This window comes from Mauremys mutica, chromosome 2 (genome assembly GCF_020497125.1).
Source record: "Mauremys mutica isolate MM-2020 ecotype Southern chromosome 2, ASM2049712v1, whole genome shotgun sequence".
In the NCBI taxonomy this organism is placed as follows: domain Eukaryota; kingdom Metazoa; phylum Chordata; order Testudines; family Geoemydidae; genus Mauremys; species Mauremys mutica.
In genome coordinates, this window is record NC_059073.1 from 73,245,673 (window position 1) to 73,270,782 (window position 25,110).

Below are 25,110 nucleotides of genomic sequence, written 5' to 3' on the forward strand. Positions count from 1 at the left end.
ATGCCAGCTCATACTTCATCAAACCCTGGATATCAACATCTCTGGACTGGGCAATACCTGTCAGCTTGCTGAATACACATGGCTTATTACTTGTGGAGAATCAATAGTTATTACTTGTGGAGTCTGCTGCTGCTTTTGTTTTGTTGAGATTACCAAATGATTTGAGATTATGCCTTTTTATGGGATCACTTCTTTGCAGCCTTCTGTTACAAACTGCTTCATTTTTTGTGTACCATCCTCTCATATCATGCACAAAAATTCCGCAGTTTTAGGGGGGCCATAGTAGACATTGCAATGTTCACAAATAGCTGTCTGTTGGCTGGATTTGTCCCAGGTTCAGTGCTAAAAGGATCTGTCATTCTTTCAGTCATAAATTGTATAATATCTTGGACAGCAGTTTCATCTGCAGCCATGTGTTTTGTGGTGGCTTCTTTGTGGAGAGTTGCTGAAGGCTGCATTCCACATGTTTGTTTTCTCATAGCTGTACAGTCAGTTGGTCAGAGCCTTATCTTTTGTGAAAAGATGCTGATGCTTCCCACAGTCCCTGGTGAAAAATTGCTTGTTGGCCATGTCATGCCATACATCACTGAAAGGTCTGGCAGTCTAGCATACTGCTCCCTGACTATCATCGAGGGCATGATATATAACTGGCTTCTTCTCCAGAAGTTTGGCTTTTGCTATGTTTATACAGCCCCATCAAGCATAATTCACATGACCACACTGAAAGTCAAGGGGAACCATCTCTGCAAATGTCTCAGGTTCCACAGATTTGTTATCATCTCTCTTTTCTGCCACATAATCCATCAGTAGTTGGGAGAAATCTGTCACATAGTTTTCCCAGAACAGAAATGTATCTGAACAGATTTTGCCTTGGGTAACGTAAGGGTCCATGAGCTGTTGGTGTGACTGGGGGCTATTCATGACATCTGCCAGAGCATTTTAAACATCGAAAATATTTTATAATTGGGGTAAAGATCTTATTATCTGCATAACTTCATAAAAATAGCAGACAAAATCTTTTCTCATATCAGTGCATTCTACAAATGATGATACTGATAATCTGCAAACTCACACTGTCTGTCACATGACTACAGACTTTTGCTTTAACCGAAGACAAAAAAGTAGAGGCAGATGCATAGAATATATCATCTGCAGCTAAATTTTTCCCAAACTTTCCAAAACTGTACTATTTTGAGTACATAGTTGCATTATCAATTGTATTTAGTAGCTTTCTGCCAACTTTGGTCAAAATGAAACTCTTTATACAAGTTGTGGCCCTTTTTGTCATTTTATGATTTATTTTCAGATCCAATGCCCAATAACATTTAAGCATTACACGATGTAGAAAAACTGCACCACATCCAGCATCTACACATACCCTTGTGGTGACCACCAGTTATGTGCCTAATGTGGTAGCAATGACATTTTTCTAACTGATGGGTTACACTAACTCAGTAATAAGACTCCTTCTTAATGCTGGCTGGTAACCAAAATATTTTTTTTATTTAAAAAAAGAGAAAATACTCAAAGGCTGTTGTCACTCAACATCAAAGTTTGTGGAGTTCAGGCTTCTATGTGCTTCCCTAATGTAATGGAAGTCTTACAAACATGAGTAAGGCTCTTAACTACTATGGTAATACAAAAATAAATACTAATAATAATCCTGTATCTCCCAATAGGTTTCTCTGCCCCAGCATGTTGAGTGAGAGGACACCTGAGCCTATTCTTTCTCACTCTAGCAACTTCGGGAAGGTTCTTTCCCAATTTCTCTCCTGAGGATTAGTAGATGACAACTCCCAATCCTGCACAGACATCTTTTTAATTCTTATCCCCCACCACACACACAACCAGCCTTTAAGATCCTGAAAGGTTGTGGCAAGATCAATCATTCTCACCTGAGACAAGTTTGTAAAGCCTGAACTGGTGGCAGCTTGTGGTATCTAAATCCTTGGTTTACAATTGGGCTGGAAAACTCACAAGAACAGGATTTCTTGTGAAACTTCCGGTACTTCTCAATTTCAGCCAAGTTAGAGATAGAGACAAGTCTGCATTTTTCGCTATCCTGATACTTCCATGGTGTGTGCAAACAAAGGTAAAGGGAAAGTTAAATGAACTCTTTGAACTCCCAGAGAAGCTCAGGCTACTTCCCATTTTCCCATCACTAGCACAAACAATGGAAATCTGCACATTGGCAAGCTGTAGTGAGGGGGGATGGCCTCTCTCCCAGATGGACAAAGGGACAGCTGCAAACACCCCCTGGTGGGCAGAGCCGGGACACCCATGCCTGCCCCGCCGGAAGCAGAGGGCGGGACAGGAACTGGAAGTATAAAAGGCAGGCCCTCCAGCTCAGTTGGAGAGGAGCTGCCAGAGGAGAAGGACATCTCTCACAAGCTGCTGGAGCGCAGACCTGACAGCAACCACTATAGCGCCTGAGATCTGGAAGGACTGCCAGAGCTGCCAGTCACCGAGGAATTGCTGGGGCTGCTCTTATCCATTTATCCCTGTGAGACAGACAATGACCCAGGTACCCCCCCCCCTCAAACAGGAATGTAGGAAGTAGCCCAGGGGAGTAAAATATAGTTTGGCTGTGTTGCTGACTGACAGCTGGCCAGTGTGTTGCAGCTGCATTTCCCTGCTGACCAGTGGCAGACCACTCCACCACTGTTAGGGCCTTGGGTTGGGATGAGGTGGAGTCGGGTGGGCCCATGTCCTCCTACCTTTGCCACCCCACCCCTGGGGTGGCAGCCTCCCCACCATAGGCCAAGAGGCCTATGTTTGTTGGTGGTCTGCCAGAACCAGGACCCCTGACTGTTTCCTGCCTCACCTTGTTTAAAACCTGGGCTCATAGACTCATTATTACTCTGTCCTGAATACAGGCCAGAGCCTCATGACTTTGCTGCCCTGTGCTGCTGAGGGCTTGAGCTAATAGACTTGTTATTGCTGTCTCCTGACTACAGGGCAGAGCCTCCTGACTGTGCTACCCTGCCGAGTGGCAGAGACCCTGGTGTTAATTCCCCCCTAAACTGTGCCCTTCCAGAGGACTTGTAGTGAGGCGGCATGGCCTCTGTCCCAGACAGATGGAGGGACAACTGTGACCACCTTACAAAGACTCATTGTGTTCCCAGGTGAGCAAAACAACCTTTGAGCTGAGCTGTTTCTGACCACCGCCAAGTGCTTTAAACAGAAATAGGCCAAGATACATTCACTGCTCCAAGGTGGTTGCAGTCTAAGGCTACACCACAGACTTCTGACTGCATAGCTATGTTGGTGACAGTTGTCAATAGGTGTGACCCCTGACCTACATAACTGTACTGGCAAAAACCTCCTAGTATAAATGCAGTTACAGCAGCTAAACTGTGCTTTTACCACTATGGCTTGTTTCACTTGGGTTGGGTGGAATAAGTTGTACCCAGTTAAAGCACAGCTTTGCTGGTATAAGTTGCAAGCTGACTCTGACAACTAAATTTTGAAATATAGCTGTCCACACAAAATGTATGTGCTAAAGCACCACTCATGACTAGGTGGCTCTGTTTACCTAGTTTATGCTGCATATTTTATACACACACTTTTCTCCTTGTGCCCCTATGCATGTATTATTGATGATATTGGGAACTTGGGCCTTGATGCTGTACAATTATTATAAATCAATGGGAAGTTTTGCTACTGATTTCACTTGGGTGCAGAATCTAACCCTCGGGATCTGAATCTGTGCACTGGTGAGCTCCTTCTGCAGCATACTGAGCACAGTCAATGCTGAAGTGATCAGCACCCCACAGGGCTGGGCCATTGTTTTGGAAATGTTTAAATGAGTTAATTTTCTTCAGCCAAGTTATAAATGTCTAAAACTAAGGCTTCATGCTGGACATGCTCACAGACCTTGAAATACAGAAGAGCAAAATAGACTGTTGTTGTGCATTCGAGCACACTTGTGGAAGGGGCTCCTTCTTGTTTGAGGCACAAGGACCGCACAGTTCTCCTGCAGCAACATTGAGAGGGTAAGAGGCAAAGGCAAATAATAAAATAGACAATAGGCAAAACTAGAAGCCAACCCCTTTCTTCCCATACAGAAAAAAACAGAGGATCTATCACACCGTATGACTTGCCCTATATATTGACACTGCTGTCATGTTGTCTCTCTTTCCCTCACCCTTCATCTGGTTTTTGTCATTTTAGGCCCTGCAGCTGGTTAGGCTCTGATCCTGCGGGTGCATGTGGTAGTTGGGCTGCTGATCCTTGTTGATGTTAGGAGTCTGCCCAAGCAGATACAGTGGCAGGATTGGGTCCAGAGGCACATATTTAATTTGACTCAAAGGGGACATGTCCAAGTGTTTTCAGGATGAGGGCGTTCGATCATAAGGTCTTCGGGGCACAGACTGTGTCTTACTCCGTTCATCGCCTAGCACAACTGGGCCCTGATCCTGATTGAGGCATTTAGGCACTATCAATATTCATATAACTACTTGTCAAATAGTCTCAGGTACAGTTTGTCTACCCTTCATGGTTGTGCATGTGTGCATGCAAAAACAAGTGTTAAATTCTTCATTATTACCTCTCTAGCAGTAATCATTCTTGGCATTGGATTAGGCACCTGTTAGGGATGAGACCAAGTATTATTTATGAGATTATTTTTATTCGGAAATGGGATGCAAACTAATGCTCACAATTGCCTGGAACATTTAATAAATTTATATCCCAGAAGTAAGTGATGAATTTCACAGTCATATTTTGAAAAAAAATTATAAAAACAAAATATTTGCTCAGTTGCAGGCCTATGATTGTATTTTGTAATTACCTGTCTTGAATGTGCATCTTGAACAGTTCTGAATGCAGATTGTATTTAGAAGCACTGATCAGGAAATATTTGTTTCTTGTGAAATTCTGAAATGAAAGATTTCTTCTATGTTGAAATTTTTCCACAAAATTGTTTAAGGTTTTGACAAGACCATCAAACCCATTCATTTTTGGCAATGAAAACATTTTGTCCAGCCAGCCAAAAAAATTTGGTTTTATTGAAAATTCACTCTGACCAACTAAAATTAACCATTGATTATTAACCATTAGAAAAAACTGTTAAGGGTGGATTCTCCATCTCTGGCCATTTTAAAATCAGGACTGGATGTTTTTTCTAAAAGATATATGCTGCAGGAATTATTGGGGGGAGGGGAAGTAATATGGCCTGTGCTATGCAGGAAATCAAGCTAGATGATCACAAGCCTTCTGGCATTGGACTCTATGAATATATGAAAAGTTTTCAATTCCCATTTGTTGGGGGAGAGGAAAATTGGGGGGGGAAAAAAAGAGTTGTGATTGCTGAAAGCTGATTTCTTTTTCATCCTTTTCAGCAAAAGCCAAAACAATCAGAAATAGATTTATCCTTTTATTTTATAAATTTGGCCCTAAATGTTTGTTTATAATTGTATTTAGTTAATCAAACTGTGAAAGGAAATTCAAACCCACAGAGCGTTGCCACTCCACTTGGTATTTCCTTTTCCTGTGTTTCTGTGAGATTACACCAGTTCTCTTCCCCAATTTGTAATTCTTTCCTGTCCAGTGCAGACACCAGCCTTTGATTTACAATCTCCCTACAGTGACACAATGGAGTTAATAAACTGATGTTTCACTTCTAAAAACTTGGCTCTAAACATTAGGCTTAGATAATGAGTTCAGTGATATCAGCAGAGTATTAACTTCTGCTCAAGGGAGAAACAGGACAGCAGGAAATCAGATTTTAAAAGCTACTTGGAGCAATTGCACCTGATGCATCGTGCCTGGCTCCAGCCAGAATTATTCATTCCCTATGTTCATGAGAAGCAAGTTCACATCTATATTATCTAAGTAGTTTAATAGTGTCTGCTGCAGTTCTATCAAGAATCATCCCATGTTTATCTGTAATATGTGTCCTTTCTCAGTACCTTTCTCAGTATTTTTGTCCCCCATCACCTTAATAGCTGCGTGACAAACTTCTACTCTGTACAGCAGCTCAGTGTTGGCAGGTCTAAAAACCGGAATCACAGATAAATATTCAATGGAAATATCTGCACCACCACCTTTTTGTGGGATGGGGATATTTCCTTTGAAATATCCCAAGTTACTCCAAGTATCTTTTAAAATCTAGTTTTCTGCCTGCCCAGGTTCTCCCTTGAGCAGAAGTTAATAGTCTGCTGATATCACTGAACTCATTCCACTCATTAGTTATAAAGCCACTGCAATATATTACATAAAAATACATTGAAATGCACTGGTCTGTTTGTTCCTCCACCACAATCTCAGACTTTCACAGGCATGCAAACAGCTGGGATCCTCTGGTTATCACCTCTGAAAAAAATAGCACCTTTGTGATAGGGCCAATTATTCTGAGCCAATACTTTGATTTCACTTTCAGAAACACTGTTGTAAAGAGCAGCTGTCTTGGAGTGACAGACTGGGCATGTTGATGAACCCAAATGGAAGTGAGGCCAGGAAGTCAAAAAAAAAACCTGTCCCCAGGCTTCTGAATACATCCTTACTCATGGGGTACCGACTGATGAACACTTCTTTAATCCATCTGTAGTTGGCTGTATTAATCTAGTGTTGCTTATTTCATGGCCTCTCTTTTCCCTTTTAACATGTGATGTATTCGTTAACAATCCCCCAAACACCCGTAGTCCAGAAAACTGACTGTCTTGGCTACGAGGTTAGCTGCACCCTGTCTTTCTCTGAGTGCACCTCTCAGATGACCAGTCGCAAGCTCTTGCTTCTCTTGGCATGGACTCGTGCAGTTCTCGCATTCTTCACTCAGGACCTGGGTTACAGATCCCTATATACTGGCCATGATTACTTCAACAGGCCCAACTTGAGTTCAGTACCTGAAGATCTGCCCTTTGTGAACTGTGACCAGTGCTATATATAAGGAATTGTATATCAAGGCTATATTGCATGTAGCCTCTAAACAAATTAGTGTTGATTCTTAACAGTAGGACCCCACATAACATAAAGGAACAAGGATTTCAAAATAATAAAAGTCTATTTACCCAGATATCCCTCCCCCAATGTTGGCCAGGTAGGTTCAACTGCTTCAGACTCTCTCCATGGACCCTCTCTCTGAGGCAGCCTGCTCCCCCTGACAACTGACCAGTCTTTCTAGAGAGAGCAACTTTTTAACTGTTTCCTGTCCTTTTGATCTACAGCTCCCATCCCTAGTAAAATAGGTCTTTTTATTTTGCTGGAGCCAAGGTGGGTAGGCTTGCCCCAATTAATAGCCTAGTCAATGTTCTCTTAACTCCAAAGTGTTTTACCTGGAATGTCTTATCTCTAGTCATTTTCATTCCGTGCTTTGTTTTTCCTAGCAGCCCCTTTTGACTTAACTCCATACAGTCAGACAGTAAACAGCCCTTACAGCACTTGGACAAAATATAGTATTCACTAATTAATACAGAGCAGTTGCACGTTCTTCTTATTTACAGTCAGGTTGTTAATGAATCCCCCTCCAGTTCTCCTACCCAAAACCTTGACAAACTCTCAAAACAAACCTATTTTAAGGCTTTTTTTATTAAAACCTCAAGTTTTTCCATGTGGTTCCATAAATTTATCTCTTAAATAATCATTAGAAAGTAATAATAAATCATCAGGATTGTAGTTATTTAATAAATTGTCTTTCTATTGCCTTGCTAGCCTGTTTGGGAAAGGAAAGCCCTGGGCGCTGTTTGACATAGTGTGGTCACAAAGATCCCTACATTGTTTAGAGCAGGAAAATAGGTGATGTTAGAATGTGTAAGTGAATGCATTTTAACTAACATATCTTTAAAACCTAGCAGGGAGCAAGGTTGGCCTTGTGATTAAAGCACTGAACTGGTACTTGGGAGATCTGGAGTCATTCCCAGCTCTGTCCACAGACATCTGATGGGACCTTGAGAAAGTCACTCAATCTCTGTGTGCCTCTTTACCCAATCAGTAAAAAGTGGATGACAATACTTTCTCCCTCTTGTCTAATTAGCCTGTAAACCTTTTAGACAGAGCTTGTCTGTTGTCTTCTATGTATAACATCTAGCACAATGGAGCACTGATCTTAGTTGGGGCCTCTAGGTGCTACTGCAATGCAGTTATAAAAATTAGTTATTAATTTTGCTATTAATAATTATGAATACTTATTATTATAGTGCTTAGGAGCCAACAGAGAAACAGTCGCTGCCCCCAAGAGCTTGCAGTCTAAATGGACAAAACAGAATGGAAAGGAATATAATGTACAAACAAAGCAATATGAGTGGAATAATAATAAAACAGTGTCAGCTGGTTTAACTCACAACACAAACCAAACTGCAAGTCTTTTATCTGCTTTCTTAAATATTTCTTATTTCCCTCTTAACATATGGATGTGAAAATCAGAAATCACCCAATGTACAGACACCTAAATGGCTTAGAAAATAGCATTAAATGAAATGAATTTATAAGAAATACATTATCCCCTCAGAACAACCACCTCTAATCTCTACGGGAGGTATGCTATTGGTCAGATAGGGGACCATACAAAAGGATCAAGCTGAAAGAATCCCTCTAATGAACACTGCCCAGAGACAGAAAACGTATGGGACTTAGCAATGATGAGGATGTGTAAAAAGTGATCCAGGATAGACAGCGATGGCAGAGCCTTCTTCATGACCTAAGCAATGGCTGATGGTGCAGGCAGGGCCGCCCAGAGGATTCTGGGGGCCTGGGGTCTTCGGTGGCGGGGGGCCCCGCTTCGGCGGTAAGTCATCGGCGGGGGGTCCTTCCGTTCTGGGACCCGCCGCCAAAGTGCCCCAAAGACCCACGGCGGGGACCCCCTCCGCCAAATTACCGCCAAAGCGGGACCCGCCGCCCAAGTGCAGCCCCCACCGCGGGTTTTCGGGGCACTTCGGCGGCGGGTCCCGGAACGGAAGGACCCCCCACGCCACCGAATTACTGCCGAAGACCTGGCTGCGCTCCGGCGGCGGGTCCCACTTCGGCTGTAATTTGGCGGCGTGGGGGTCCTTCTATCCCGGAGAGGAAGGACCCCCCGCCAGCGAAGACCAGGAGCGAAGAAGCTCTGGGGCCCGGGCCCCGCGAGAGTTTTCCGGGGCCCCCGGAGCGAGTGAAGGACCCCGCTCCAGGGGCCCCAAAAAACTCTCGTGGGGGCCTGGGGTAAATTGCCCCACTTGCCCCCCCCCTGGGCGGGCCTGGGTGCAGGAAGGAATCAGATCCAGATCTTAAATGTTTTTAAATTTCCCATGGCATGTGATTCTGGTTTTAAAAAACGAATACTGGGAATCATAGAATATCTGTGTTGGAAGGGATCTCAGGAGGTCATCTAGTCCAACCCCCTGCTCAAACCAGGACCAGTCCCCAACTAAATCATCCCAGCCAGGGCTTTGTCAAGCTTGACCTTAAAAACCTCTAAGGAAGGAGATTCCACCACCTCCCTAGGTAACCCATTCCAGTGCTTCAACACCCTCCTAGTGAAAACGTTTTTCTTAATATCCAACCTAAACCTTCCCCACTACAACTTGAGACCATTACACCTTGTTCTGTCATCTGGTACCACTGAGAACAGTCTAGATTCATTCTCCTTGGAACTGCCTTTCAAGTAGTTGAAAGCATCTATCAAATCCCCCCTCATTCTTCTCTTCTGCAGACTAAACAATCCCAGTTCCCTCAGCCTCTCCTCATAAGTCATCACATGTGCTCCAGCCCCCTAACCATTTTTGTTGCTCTCCTCTGGACTCTTTCCAGTTTTTCCACATCCTTCTTGTAGTGTGGGGCCCAAAACTGGACACAGTACTTCAGATGAGGGCTCACCAATATACGGTAACACTGAAAATTGAGTCCTAAAAGTGATCTACAAAGCGGGGAGGGGGGGTGAGGAGAGGGGGGAGTGCCCTAGTTGGTTTGTTTATGATGGGTAAAGAAGACCTGATAGGTTGTTTTTTTTGTTTAAGTTAATTTGTTTGTCTTTGACATTAAAGATTCAGGTCTTGTCTAGCTTATGACTAGAAAGCCACTGAAATGCTGGCACCACACAAGCTAACCGAGTGAAAGTTGAGTTGTTTTTTGTTTAACAATTATTCAAAACATTAATCGTTGAAGTTAAATAAGGAAAGTCTTTCTTCCAGATTCAGCACCCTCAGCCCATCATGCAATGTCTTTTTACTTCCCACTGGTCCTCCAACTGAGCCAGGGGCCTCAAACTCAAATGACCACGAGGGCCACATGAGGACTAGTTCATTGGCCCAAGGGCCACATTACTGACACCTCCCCCCCCCCTGCCCTCGGCCCTGCCCCCACTCCACCCCTTCCATGAGGCCCCGCCTCTGCCCCACCTCTTCCCACCCCTTCCCTGCCCCCATTCCAACCCCTTCCCCGAAATCCCCAACCCAACTCCGCCCTCTCCCTTCCCCACGGGGTGCAGGAGGTGTGTGGGGTGTGGCAGTGGGCTCAGGGCAGGGAGTTGGTGTGGGTGCAGAAGGGGTGGGGGTGCGGCAGGGGCTCAGGGAAGTGGGTTGAGGTGCGGGGTGTGGCAGTGGGTTCAGGGCAGGGGGTCGGGTGCAGGGAAGGGAGTTGGGGTGCAAGAGGGGTGTGGGGTGCTCGCCGGGCCAGAGCCGCTCTAGGTAAACACTGGGGGATGGTGGGGGGGCAGTGAGGAGCTTGCGGGCCACAGAAAATAACTTTGCAGGCCGCGTGTTTGAGACCCCTGAACTAAGCCAATGGAGGCCAGAATTTATAGTCCTGATTTTCTTAAACTAAAAAACAAATGGGGAGGAGACCGAGGGAGGGCTTTTTAAAAAATACAAATAAAAGCCTTCCAGGTCATCTGTATACATTGCAAGCAAACAAGGGCACAAGCCCAAATTTAAAAACAAATGTCCTTTTCCAGAGCACCCTTAAAAGTAAGAGTCTTAAAACGTTCTCTTTAGATAGGATTAATACTAGTGCACATTATTTAGAGTGGCCACTTCTGGCCAGCAGAGGGAGTGTCCTGTTTCTTATCATTCAGGAATTGCTTGCTATTTTGGTCTCCACAGCTGCTGCAGATAAACATAGTTATCTAAATCTTTCCTGAACTTTAGGAAATGGCAGTACTAAATAAACTACACATTGTGTAATATCTTCCAGCGTCTCACTACACTGATGTTTCTAGGAGATATTACATAATGTGCAACAGCTGCAGGCAAGTGTCAAGAGTCATTGTTTTTTAGTAAATGCAACTATCTGATAGCAGTACAAGGAGTTGAATTGTCTCAGTGTTTTGGATTTTGCAGTAAACTGATGTCTTTGCTGGGGGGAGAAAAACTCTGAAAAATTGATTCTTTGAGATTCAAATACCTTGGAACTGGAGAATAAAGAATGGAGTGTCCCATTTCTTTTAAGCTGGATGATTCAGGTGTTTCCACTCCTAAGATTGTTTGTCCATACCTAGAATTTCTTCTAAGGATACTGCTTCCTTTCCCAGATTAGTAAGGGACATTGCTACTCTTGGGAATTGGCTTTCTATCAATCCCTCCATATCTTTCTCATGACAGGTTCTTGTGCTGTCTGAAACAAAGGATTTCACAAGGATTCATGGGAACATTTTCTTGGTTTTGCTCTTTGTGGGTTAGGATTCCCTGAGTTTAACTTTGAGTTCTGAGTTTAAATGAACCAACTATAAATAAAAAACTCACATAAAACATTATGTGAATCTGGAATTTTACAAGGTTTTGATGTCATATCTTAAATGAGTTCAGGTTTGGTTTGAAACCTTCGAGATCAATCTGAGTTTCAGGTTTATAACACAGCCTAAAACCAGGTGACTTCTGTATGGCTTAATATTTTAATGGCAAACATTTTGCACTATTCTAGTTCCATCCTCTGATCCCAGTAAATTTGATAGGTTTCAGAGTAGCAGCCATGTTAGTCTGTATCCGCAAAAAGAACAGGAGTACTTGTGGCACCTTAGAGACTAACAAATTTATTTCAGCATAAGCTTTCGTAAATTTTTAGTAAATTTGATGTGGGTCCTGTGGATCCCCTCCTATTCAGTTACCTGATCAGCAGGGGTTAAATAAGGGACGCGGTCTGCCTGCACTTCTCTGCTAAAAAGCAGTAGGGAGCTCACTCCTCCTCTCCCTGACTTGAGTAAGCAACATTTCCCACTACTTTCCCTCCTTGCTGTTAGACTAGACCTCAAACCCCACCCTCTTTGAGGGCATTAGTCACCCTCATTTTGTTGTTTAAAGCTAGCAGGCATGACAGGGAGGGAGATCCAGAAGAGAGAACTGCCATGGTGTTAATGATCTCACTGGTTTGTTTTTCATGGTGTTTTCAGTGGCCAATGTTTGTTCTTTCTTTTAATGTAAGTGCTCTATTTTTCTTTGTACCCAGGCAAAGGATGCCTCAGGCTAACTTCAATAAGCCCCTCATTATTTTTCAGCAATTTCATTTCAGTTTGGTTTTTTTATATCCAATTATATGTGTAGTACTCATGTGCAATATTTCCTAATACTAACAGAGTGGTTGAGCCACTGACATGAAGTAGCTGCTATATAATTGAATAGCTAAGACACACTTAATATAAAGATCCCTGGGAATCATAAACCATTGTCCTCTTTACTTTCCCTACGAAAACAATAGCCTCTCAGTCAGCCTGCTTTGAAGAAGATGCAAAAGCAAGGCGCATTGTCTTGCTGATTCCCAACATCACACTTTTTTTTCCTCCTCTTAACAGCTGGAGGCTGAAGTCTTTCACTGTTCCTCTTTCTGTTGCTCTCTTTTTGAAGGGAACAAATGTCACAACATCAAAAGCACATTGCAGTGATCTCTAGTGACTCACTCTAAAAGCAAAGGCGAAAAAGAGGATACTTTCAACATCTTTTTATTGCATCATAAACCTCCCGTGCTGTGCCACAGAGAGTACTTTCCAAAGAAGTGTTGAGCACAGACTCAGCAAGCACAAAGATAAGCAAAATCCACCAACAAAATTTGCAGGAATTGGGCCTAAGAAGGCAAAGGGTAGGAAAGAGGAATGCAATCAAAATATGTACAATCGGTGTGTATATTGGTCATTTTATGCATTATTTATATTGAAGAATAAGAAATGTACAGAAACTGCCCCTCAACCACATGCGGGCATTAGGTTCACACATCCTTTCTCTAGAAGTCATAAGTCTTCTGGTTCTAAAGGGGTTTCTATAGTAATGAATTTATCTAAATAACTGAGCATATATTTGTTGGATGTAAAATACATACCTTTTAATTACTAAGCTAACAGCTCATGTCAAGCTTATGATCTTTTGATGCTAAGGGAAGGTCAGGTCTGTCTTAGACCAGCTTTATAGAATTAGGAAAATCATATGGTTGCTGTCTCCCAGGTGTGCAGATGTATAAAGTCACTCACTGAAAAGGTTGAGAAGACATTCTATTTAGAAATGGTGCTTAGCATTCATATATCACACTTCCTTTATTTCCCCTCCTCTGTTATTTCCCCTCTGGGCATTTTGCATGAAAACAGACCCTTTGGTTCTTATTCACAATGTCACTTGCACCCATATTGGGGCAAGGTTGGGAAATCCTCCTTCCTCCCCACTTCAAAAACCAGGGCCAATTTTAGGAGTAGGCAGCCATGCAGAACGTCAGCACATTGGTCGTTCTGTTGACTCCACTCGCTGAGTTACACCCACACTGCCTGCACTTTAGAAGCATGCGGTTGAGTTCAGATGTGGGATCTCCTCCTTCCCTACAGGTCATGTGGTATATAGGTCATTGGCTTCAGCATTGTCAGTGCATTCTTTACAGAGGCAGAGTAGAACAATGACTAAACATCAGGCCTGCCCAACCTATGGCTCCTTGATCTTATCTCCAGCTTCTTAGCTGGGTTCACCAAATTTTGACCAAGTGACTGAGCAACTGGGGCTAGTAGCTTAGACTCTCTTCCCTCCTTCCCTTCCCAGCCAATTAACAACCTTCAGCCCTTGGTGACACATCTAATAGAGAGGGGGAGAGGTGGGAGCTGGAGAGGATTGAAGAAAAGGAGCTGAATCCAAGGATCAATAAGCAGCAAGCATTGGTGTTGCAGTAGTTGAGGAGTTGGGCCTTTGTGTGAGGTAACTGTGGTAGAAAGCAAGGGACTGTGGAGAAGGAGATGTGATGGTGACTGGAGTGAGAAGGGAAAGAATTAACACTGGGAATAAGGGAAATATAATGAATGAGGATAGTGATTGAATTGATGGGAGGGGGATAGCTCATGGCTTTCTATGGAAAATGAAGAATCCTGGTGGGATTGCATCATCTATCTTCTAATTTCATGCCATTTTTCTCTGGCTTTTTGCTGCACAAATATAGGTGGAAATTGGGAATCAGGGAAAGTGTAAAGAGGTTGAGGAATGGCCTGGGGATAGAGGAGAAAGGAAGGACAGCACTGGGAGAAAGAGGGAGGAAGGAAATGAGCTGGAGAAGAAGGATGAGAAAGTCAGTGGAAGGAGTGAAGTTCAGAACCCCTTAGTGTCGATGAGTGGTTCCCAAACTGTGGGTCAGGCCCCCAAATGAGGTCATGCCATCAGCAGATGGGTCATGGTGATCTCTTTTGTGTGGAGGATACCATTTTGCTCCTCACAGCCTGACCTCATATGTATGGTGCGTGTGAGGTCATGATGCATGAAGGATGCCATTTTGCTATATAAAAGGCATCCTCTGCACAACGTAACCTCGCATGCACCATATGTGTACCATATATACAAAAACACATTGTGTGGAGGATGCCATTTTGTTAGAGCAAAGTGGTGTCCTCGGTGCAGCATGACCTCACCACTAGGGTGCAAGCGAGGTCATGCTATGTGGAGGATGGCATTTTGCTCTTCAATATGGTGTCTTCCATGTTGTCTGGGGTCCCAGCAGGAAATACTTAATTAAAATAGGGTCATGCTGGCAAAAAGTTTGGGAGCCCCTGGTGCAGATGCACATAAGAATGTACTTCCAGATTTAAAAAACCAAAAGCAGCATAAAAATCATGGGCAAAATTTTGTCCTAGGATGAACTTTGTTGGCTCCAATTGAAATTAATTGGAAATACATACACTAATAATACTTTGATTATTAAAAATGAAAGAATGTTTGAAAAGCTAGGCTACTTATCACCATGCTTATTGTCTTATTTATTTTTTACACTTCAACCAGCTTGGGTAGTGAGGCTACACTGGTTAGTTTTGCTTTCTGGTTCTCATGAATTCAGTATTGCCAACCCCAAGCATAAGTCATGTAAAATCATGAGATTTTTTAAAAATATATATACATTGGTTTCTTTTTATTTGCCTTCTGGTTTTTTAAATTTAACTATTCACCCGGGTCACATTTTTCAGCTTTTCTCCTCAGTCATGAGGGCTAAAAACTTGATTCTTTTGTTAAATGAAAGCTGAAATTCTAAAGTAATCCCATAACTCCAGGAATTAGGATTTGAGGAAAAACACAAAATAAGAGACTCGTGATGGAATTGTGTTACTTGTATTTGGGTTTGCAACAGGGGCCAGAACAATAAAATAAATAATAATTAATTAATACTACAAAGAATGATGTTATAGGAAATATGTAAACAAAAATACCCCTCACTGATTCTTTTTCTTTACTGTATAACCCTTCTGTTTACATGAGGCTGTTTCATCTACTCCCTTTGCCTGCTCTTTCATTTAAACACTGTAGTTTGGATCTAAACTACTTATTGTTGCCATGTATGTTTCTCTTTAAAGTTTTCATCTCATCTACGGAGTTCTTGTGCTACTGATAATGGAGAAGGAAAATAGCATTTTAAAATGAGACATCACAGCTGAGAAGTTTGGATGATGCTATTTATTAAATAAATGGATAGCTTTATCAAACATGAGATAAAAGGCCTTTGGGAAACACATAGGACTTACTTATATTTTGATTGCAGTTTAATAATGTTCTGGTTGCAGTATAAACATGACATTGTATTTTAATCACATCTCTCTCTGCCTTTCTAGTGTGCACAGTACCATAGCATTTAGATGCCATAAACATAATTAAAGAAAGCATAATTCTGACCAAAGAGACTGTATTATCCATCACCCCTTTTTTATTTGTTAAGATCAATCCTATTGTTTGTTTCCAGAAAACTATTGCCTGGTTATTTTTCAGTTCCTATAACCGACTGAAGGCTTTGTACAAAGAGATGGGGTCTATACTTCACCCTATAGGCAAAGCCCAGTGTATTCCACACTAAGGCCCTCTGGTATGACAATCTGAGGTGGACCAACTAATGAGTGGCACTCCTTCCTATTGATATAATTCATATACTGCCCCTAAGAGGAAGGCAAAATGGTCCAGGGGCAAGGATGATAGTCAGGTACTTGGGAGACCTGGTGTCAATTCCCTTGGGCAAGTCAATAGGAAGATTTTATTCAGAGTTGGCCACCTAAATGCTTCTGAAAATCCCACTAAGTGCCTAGCTGCATCTTTAGGCACCTAAATACCTTTTAAAATCTGGCCCTTAGTCTCTCAGTGCCTCAGTTTCCATCTTCACAGTGGAGATAATAGCACTTTTCTATCTCACAAGGGTATTGTGAAGATAAATTCATTACGGATTGTGAGGTGCCCAGATACAATGGTAATGGGGGCCTCATAAGTACTTAAGCTATCTAGATAGATAATCCTGCAACACTGAGCAAAGGTTAAAAAGGAAACAATAATCAACCAGACAAGGCCAACAATTATTATCCCGAGGGCAAATGCAATAAGAGAGACTGCCCGTGCACTAGAATAGCTACCGTAATACTGAAGAGAGGAAGACCATTAACTGACCTAGCCATGTTATCACAAGTATTCCACATGTTTAATCAAGCCTTGTCCTGTCACTTTCAGTGATATTGCTCCCTGAAGATTAGAACTTCAAAACTATGCTTCTTGGAGTGAGTGATACTGCCACACCGATCAGTGTGTCATGTGGCATGTTAGCTGCTGGAAATATTGCTTTCCTAGGCAGTCATTTTGAGAACAATTAAAGGGACACCACAGTACTATTCACAGGGTAGGTTAGGGCATAGATGACTGGTCATGACCAAGGGGGAGACTGTTTCTTGCAGCTATATAATGGCTTTCAGACAAGGAGAGGGGTGGTGTATTTCCTTCCTTCAAGGAAAGTTATGGAGACTTTAATTATACATTTTTCACCTTTAAAAAAATAAGCAAAAAATAAAATTTGCCTCTTTTCACTGGCAGCATAATAATTTTTCTTTTTTTGTCAGCTCTTTTGGGTAACCTCGAGTAACAAGTATAGCAGAAACCGCCAACTTCTCTTCTTTATATAGAGCTGGTATTTATAATGAGCCCCAAGTCAGGTCTGTCAGGTTCAAATGAACTGTCTGAGTTACTGTTGTTCGCTTGATTTCACAATGAGCTCTTTGCAATCCGCAACACTGTCACTAACAATACAGCCAAAGGCAAGAATTTCTTTCCTTACTGTCCAGATCAGTTTATGTTGTCTAATCTCAATATCTTCTAGCAATGCTAATATATAAATTAACCCCAACAACTAAAAAACCTAGGGGATGGGTTGTTAGTTTGGTAGGGGGTAGGCGGGAGTTACACTTCAAATTACAGTGATCATCCACCAAATCTCCTTTCTCTCACTTTGGTATCCATCCATCAAGCAATCCACCCTCCCTTTTCTTGTTATAATCAAATCCCGCCACCTTCCTCTGATATTCCATGCCTTGTCTTGTGGGTGTCCAATTTTATTGAGAATGAAGCTCTTTGGGGCAGGGAATTTGATGTATCTTTTTTGGAAAGCACTGTGGAATTTATACACATCTATCTAGTAAGATAAAATAACCACCGAAACTTGATGATTGCTATAACAAGTAACCATAAAATATACATCAGAGGGACTGCTCTGTTGCCAGGTACCACATCAATGGGCATAGTATAAGAACCTGACCAGAGCTAGTGATGTACACTGTCATGTAAGATCATAAGAACGGCGATACTGAGCTAGACCAATGGTGCGTCTAGCCCAGTATCCTGTCTTCCAACAGTGGCCAGTGCCAGATGCTTCCAGCAATAAATAGAACAGGGCACTTTATCAGGTGATCCTCCCCTGTTGTCCAGTCCCAGCTTCTGAGAGTCAGAGTTTAGGGACACCCAGAGCATGGCTTGCATCCCCAACCATCTTGGCTAAGCCATTGATGGAATTATCCTCCATTAATTTATCTAATTCTTGTTTGAACAAAGTTATATTTTTAACCTTCACAACATCCCTTGGCAGCGAGTTTCAGAGGTTGACTGTGTATTATGTGAAGAAGTACTCTCTTATGTTTGTTCTTAAACCTGCTGCCTATTAATTTCATTGGGTGACCACTGGTTCTTGTGTTTTGTGAAGGAGTAAATAACACTTTATTTACTTGCTCTACACCATTCATGATTTTATAGACCTTGATCATATTCCCCCTTAGTCAGCTCTTTTCTAAGATGAACAGTCCCAGTCTTTTTAATCTTTCCTTATATGGAAGCTGTTCCATACACCTAATCATTTTTCTTGCCCTTCTCTGTACCTCTTCCAATTCTAGTATATCTTTTTTGAAATGGGGTGACAGAAACTGCACACAGTATTCAAAGTGTTGGCATGCCATGGATTTACACAGTGGCATGATATTTTCTGTCTTATTATTTATCCCATTCCTAACATTTTGTTAGCTTTTTTGACAGCTGCTGCACATGGAGTGGATGTTTTCAGAGAATGATCCACAATGACTTCAAGGTCTCTTTTTTGAGTGATGTGAAAGTAGAATGAATTATATTGTAAAAATAGAAAGGATTAAAGAAATGCTGTATCTACCTTTTAAGCAAAAGTAAAGAATGTTAAAATACAGGTGTCAGGAAAAGAAACATTAAGGCATAAACAATGAGTTCACTTAAGCTAACGGTGAAACATTAGCCGGAGACTGGTAAAAGTTAGTAAGGAAATTAACTGTGTATGTCTAGCCTCCGGTAAACTTGTCAGTTCTGCTCCCTTTGTTATCTTGTCAAGTTTGCTCCCTTTTTAATCTGTATAAATTGAGGTAGTGTGGGTCTTGCATGGTGCTCACATTATCTGGGTGTTATTAGCAGAGCGCTGTGCTAATAAAACAGAGTGGTCTGACAAACTGTGAGTCCTGAGTCTAACTTTGACAGTGACAATAGCTAATTTAGAGCCCATCATTTTGTATGTACAGTTTGGATTATTTTTCCAATGTGCATTACTTTGCATATTGAATTTCATCTGCCATTTTGTTGCACTGTCACCCGGTTTTGTGAGATCCCTCTGCAACTCTTTGCAAATAGCTTTGGATTTAACTATCTCATTTTATCATTTGAAAACTTTGCCACCTCACTATTTACTTCCTTTTTCCAGATCATTTATGAATGTGTCGAACAATACAGATCCTTGCGGGACCCTGCTATTTACCTCTCTCCATAGTGAAAAAGGCCCATTTATTTCTACCCTTTGTTTCCTATCTTTTAACTAGTTACTGATCCATGATAGGGTTGCCAGTTTTGGTTGGACGTATTCCTGGAGGGTTCATCACATGACATAATCTTTAAAGATTAACCTTTAATTCCCAGGACACTCCTCTGGCAACCCTATGAGAGGACCTTCCTTCTTATCCTATTACTGCTACTTTGCTTAAGAGCCTTTGATGTGGGACCTTGTCAATGGCTTTCTGAAAGTCCAAGTATACTATTTCAACCAGATCACCCTTTTCCACATGATTGTTGACACCCTGAGAGAATTCTAATAGTTTGGTGAGGTGTGATTTCCTTTTTCAAAAGCCATGTTGACTCTTCCTCAACATATCATGTTCACCACTATGTCTGATAATTCTGTTCTTTACTGTGGTTTCAACCAATTTCCCTGATACTGAAGTTAGGCTTACTGGCTTGTAATTGCTAGGATCTCTTCTGAAGCCTTTTTTGAAAAATCAGTGTTACATTAGCTCTCCATGTGAGAGACTTGACTTCAATTTTAAGATCAGGGTCCAGATTCCAAACAATGTTACACCAGGATCAGTCCAGAATAATTTAAATGAGGACACTCAGGCTTGATACTGGTGTAACTCATGTCCTAAATCTACTCCTGCATTAGCACGGGTCAGAAATGCTGCAGAGACAGTGCAGTTACTGAGTGAAAGAGTCTTGAATCTCTATCCACATCCCCTCTAGCAGAATAGATTAAGAGCATGGGCCAATTGCCAAGGGTATCCCAACCATCCCTGTTCAGAAGGAGTAGCTCAATCACTCAGCATGACCTAGATTCAAGAGAGTGGGTGTAAATCAGAGGGGAAGGGAAGGGAAGGGAAACTCACCACTGTTTGTAGCAGAACCAGTATTGACCTATTTTTTCCTGTATTTGAACTTGCTATACAAGATGTTCTATATACATATACACCAGTAGAGGGCACCATAAACCTCAATAAAATAGACAAATATGTCCAATAAAATATGCATTTTGAAGAAAGAGAGAGTTAGGATTGGAATCTTTATCCCCAGCCTTCTTAGGAAAGTGTGCTGTCACAATGCTAAAGCAGGTTTCATGAGCACAAGTTCTTTGAGTCTCTTTCTATGGGTTGTTACCCCACAATTCCAAACACAAATTCTCCTAGCTATTTCTTAAACCCATATCCATTCCAGTGGCCCCAGCAGTGCGGCTAGTGGGGATCACTGCGGAGTGTGAGTAAGGCTTCCTATCTGCAAACAAAGGTTGGAACTAAACTAATAGAATTAAAAATACTCTCCTGCAGATGAATCAGAACAAGACCTTATGAATGTAGCTTTGTTTAACATGTTCTTTGCCCATTTTTCATATTTTTTCTTAGGCACGTATCCACAAAAGGGCTCTAGGCACTGCGGCACTTAGAATCACAACACCTAATTTTCAGGTGCCTAGAAAAATCACAGGAACAACACTGTGACCCACAAAGCCTGAGTTAGGCACCTAGGCTCTTAGACAATGAATAGGAAGAGATAGGGGCCTTAGAATGTAATCCATAAAGCTGGCACACTAAGCAGGCTGCTGCATAAACTATCCAGTGGAAGATGCTGATGAGAGAGGTGTGTCTTAAGCCCTACCCCTCTCTTGAAAATAAGGGCCTGATGCTGGGCTGTAGGCAGGCATATGTCTCTGCTTGTGATTCACAAACTGGGGAAGATAGACATTCAGCAGCCTAAGTCACATACTAGGCCTGACCTGGTAGGCATGCTCAGAGGGTGCCTACAGTATTAGGCCCCTCAGACAATTTCACATTGGCTGAGGATCTGGCCCCATTAATTAGCAATTCTTAGCCTTATATAGGTGTCAGGAATAAGGGGCTAGTTGGTTTACCTGCTATTTTAACCCCCAGGCAGATTAACAAGCACAGCTGGTCCCTAGTTGAGCTGCCTGATTGGACAAACTGCCTGATTGGCTGAGGGGATCAGCAGACCAGCAGCACCACGAGGAAGGTGCTGGCTGCTCAAAACATTTACCTGTTGTTATGTTAGCTCCTGTTCCATCCCAGAAACCAGCCCTGCTCTTGCTTTGCATTGCTCCAGGTAACCTGGCTTTGATTTCTGACTCCAGCCCTGACCCTCTGCTTTGACTCTTTGCCCCTGACTCTAGCTCTGGCCCTGGGCTCTAACTCCTGACTAGCAACTCCTGTTTTAATCACTAGGCCTGACTCCTGCTCCAGCCAGTAGTCATAACTGCCCATGCCCTTGTCACCTGACAATAGGTGAGACTGAGACTGTAAAATTAATTTGTCGCTGAGGATGTGCTCTTGGGCTTCAAGGGTTTATGCAAATCTGTTCTTTAGTTTCACTTCATATGAGTTTGCACCCCTGGGACCATATCCTGTAATTCCTGCACACAGAGAACTTCCTTTGTTTTCAATGAGCCCAGTGCATGCTGGTTTTGAAGTTTCCATCCCATGCACTTCAGAGTCAACAGCACAATGTGGTGTGCAACTTTGTATACACCAGGCAAAATCCATGCAGTGGTTGCTATTAAATAGTCAATTGTGTGGTAAGAGGTAGTAAATGGTAAATTTTTGGTGGGGATCACTGTGAATCTTGTGTAGCTTTGGCAACAGGCAATAATAAACCAGGGCCATGTGTGATAGAAACATACATGAATTTTTCAGTAAAGTTGGGTCAAGGTCTCAGTTTTAAGAGCAGTTTCTTTTTCACTTTTTTGGTTTAACCTGGTTTGAATCTCCTGCCAACATTTTTCACATTTTGTTGCTTGTCACACATCAAAAGGATATGATTGTACAAAAAGAAACTTGTTTCACTGGTTAACTTTCCACTACTAAACTTGAAAAGGAAGTTTTATCACAGTTTTCCTACCAACTAATATCTGACCTTGTTACCCTTTAATTTCCAGGACTCAGATAAATGGTTCCTGAGGGAGAAGCAAATCAATGTATTGATACAGCCAGCATGAATTAAAGGTCTAGAAAACATGACCTATGAGGGAAGATTGAAAAAATTGGGTTCGTTTAGTCTGGAGAAGAGAAGACTGAGAGGGGACATAACAGTTTTCAAATACATAAAAGGTTGTTACAAGGAGGAGGGAGAAAAATTGTTCTTCTTAACCTCTGAGGATAGAACAAGAAGCAATGGGCTTAAATTGCAGCAAGGGAGGTTTAGGTTGGCATTAGGAAAAACTTCCCAACTGTCAGAGTGGTTAAGCATTGGAATAAATTGCCTAGGGAGTTGGTGGAATCTCCATCATTGGGGATTTTTAAAAACAGGTTGGACAAACACCTGTCAAGGTTGATCTAGATCAGGGATAGGCAAACTTTTTGGCCTGAGGGCTATATCGGGGATGCACAACTGTATGGAGGGCTGAGTAGGGAAGGCTGTGCCTCCCCAAACAGCCTGGCCCTGCCCCCTATCCGCCCCCTCCCACCTCCCGCCCCCTGACTGTCCCCCTCAGAACACCCAACCCATCCACTCCCCCATACTCCTTGTCCTCTGACAGCCCCCTCCTGAGACACCCACTCCCTATCCAAACCCCCTGCTCCCTGTCCCCTGACTGCCCCCCCCCCCCGGACTCCCACCCCCTATCCAACCTCCCTCTGCTCCTCACCTCCTGACCACCCTCTCCCCTAACTGTCCCCTGGGATCCCACCCCCTTATTCACACTCCCCCCGCTCCATCCCTTGACTGCCCTCCTGACCCCTATCCACATCCCCGCCCTCTGACAGGCCCCCCGAGAACCTCTGCCAGATCCAACTGCCCCCCAGGACCTCCTGCCCCCTTGCCAGCAGTAGAAGCTCACAGCTGTGAGACCTGGCCAGAGCCAGTTGCACTCCCCATGTTACCCAGCGGGCCAGAGTGCGGTCAGTGCAGCGGCGTGGCTGCGGGGGAGGGGGGACAGTGAGGGAGGGGCTGGGGACTAGGCTCCCTGGCTGGGAGCTCAGGGGCTTTATAGTTTGCCCATGTCTGGTCTAGATAATACTTAGTCCTGCCTTGAGTGCAGGGGACTGGATTAGATGACCTCTAGAGGTCCCTTCCAGTTCCATGATTCTATAAAGCTGAGTACACCATGATTTGATACCAAATAAATTAGGAATCTGAGATGTTTTAGCTGAAATAATATATTTTCTAAAAGTGTCTTTTGAGCTGGAGAGAATAATTCCTTTTGGTTTGGCCTAAGGGCTGAATTCGTGTTTTATCTGGACTTTGATGAAAGGAAATCTGTATTTCTGAAACACAACAGGAGAAGATCTCTGACTAAGATATATTATTCTTTAAAAAAATCCATTTTCCCTTTGGAAAAATGTACAACTGTTGATGAAGATGATGACAAAACTATCGTGTGGGAGAAAGTGAAAATGTGTGAATCTAGATGACAGTCATCAAGAACTGAAGATGAAAAGAAGCTGCTTCAAGAGAAGTGTTAATTGCATTTTTATGTAAGTTAAGTCTAGAGACTGTCAGCTCCATTTCATTTTGAGTAGAGGAAGCACTTCAAATGTTCACCAGGCGCTAGCTGTGTTTGTAAGTTTGGATTGTAAATATATTCAAGGCAGCAATAATGTCTATACTTGTTTGTTCATGAGAACAGGATGGTCCGGTATGGTCTAAACTACAGACTTAGGTTGATACAAAGCAGCTTATGTTGACCTATGGTAGCGTCTACACTTAAATTTTGCTCCTGCCAATGTAATTGCCCCACTACTGACTTTATAACTCCACCTCCACCAGTGACGTAGAGTCAAGGTCAATGTAGTTAGGTCAATGCAGCATCAGTGTAGACACTATATTGCTTATGTTGACTGTTACTGGTTTTCAGGAGCCTTCCCTCAATGCCCCACACTGATAGTACAAAAGCTCCTGGTGAGGATATGCACTGCCAACACAAGGTGCAAAGTGTAGACACACACAAGCAATGTAATTGTTGCAACAGCTGTAGGATGATGTAAGTTAGGTCAACTTAATTTTGTAGTGTAGACATGGCCTCAGTGACTTACATATATTGCTTAGGTAGTCAGATTCCATTAAGAATACAAACAGGAAAACAAAATCAAAATTTAATTATTGAAAGTCCTTTATGCATCAGAACAAATGAGTAGAAAATAAACTGGGCCATATATGGAATCTTCTGTTACTTTGTGGAAAAGGCTGCTTCAGGAACTGGATTTAGAAGCAGCTTATGGGACAAAAGTACAGATAAACATTTTAGAGAAAGCTGTCATTAATCTAACAATTAACTTTAAAGGTCACTTATAGAACGTTGCTCCTGGGTACAAAATGTCCACTCACACGTCTTAGTTTTTGTTAAATGTGGTTTGAAAGAGTACCTGAAATAGCTAAACATGTTGCTATATATTTTGTTCCTAGAGACACACTTCAAATATATAGCAGTTTCTAGCTCATAGCAATTTGTGCATCAAAAACCCTACACAATATTTCAAGCAAAATGTTTGTGTAGCTAGAATCCTATAGTCTCTAAAATTAAAGATAGTTCAATATTCTGCCTCATTAGACCAGAGAAAAGGAACATCCCCATTCAACAAAAGGATAAATGCATCACACAGTGGAACTATAACATCCCAAGGTAGATTCTGGGAAGTCTTAGACATGTTTGATTTCTGCCCATTTCAGAACTCAGTACAAA

The 25,110-nt window shown here is 42.4% G+C and overlaps 1 long non-coding RNA gene across 2 annotated transcripts; it reads left to right on the top strand.

Moving 5' to 3' along the window:
• The first annotated feature begins 2,362 nt into the window (after positions 1-2,362).
• On the top strand, positions 2,363-8,240 carry LOC123363819. Of its 2 annotated transcripts, none has more exons than XR_006576905.1 (3): positions 2,363-2,524; positions 2,958-3,125; positions 8,136-8,240. It is a non-coding gene; the product is annotated as an uncharacterized LOC123363819 (long non-coding RNA). The 2 variants fall into 2 exon arrangements; XR_006576904.1 differs by lacking the exon at positions 8,136-8,240 and adding an exon at positions 6,383-7,472.
• Positions 8,241-25,110: the final 16,870 nt, after the last annotated feature.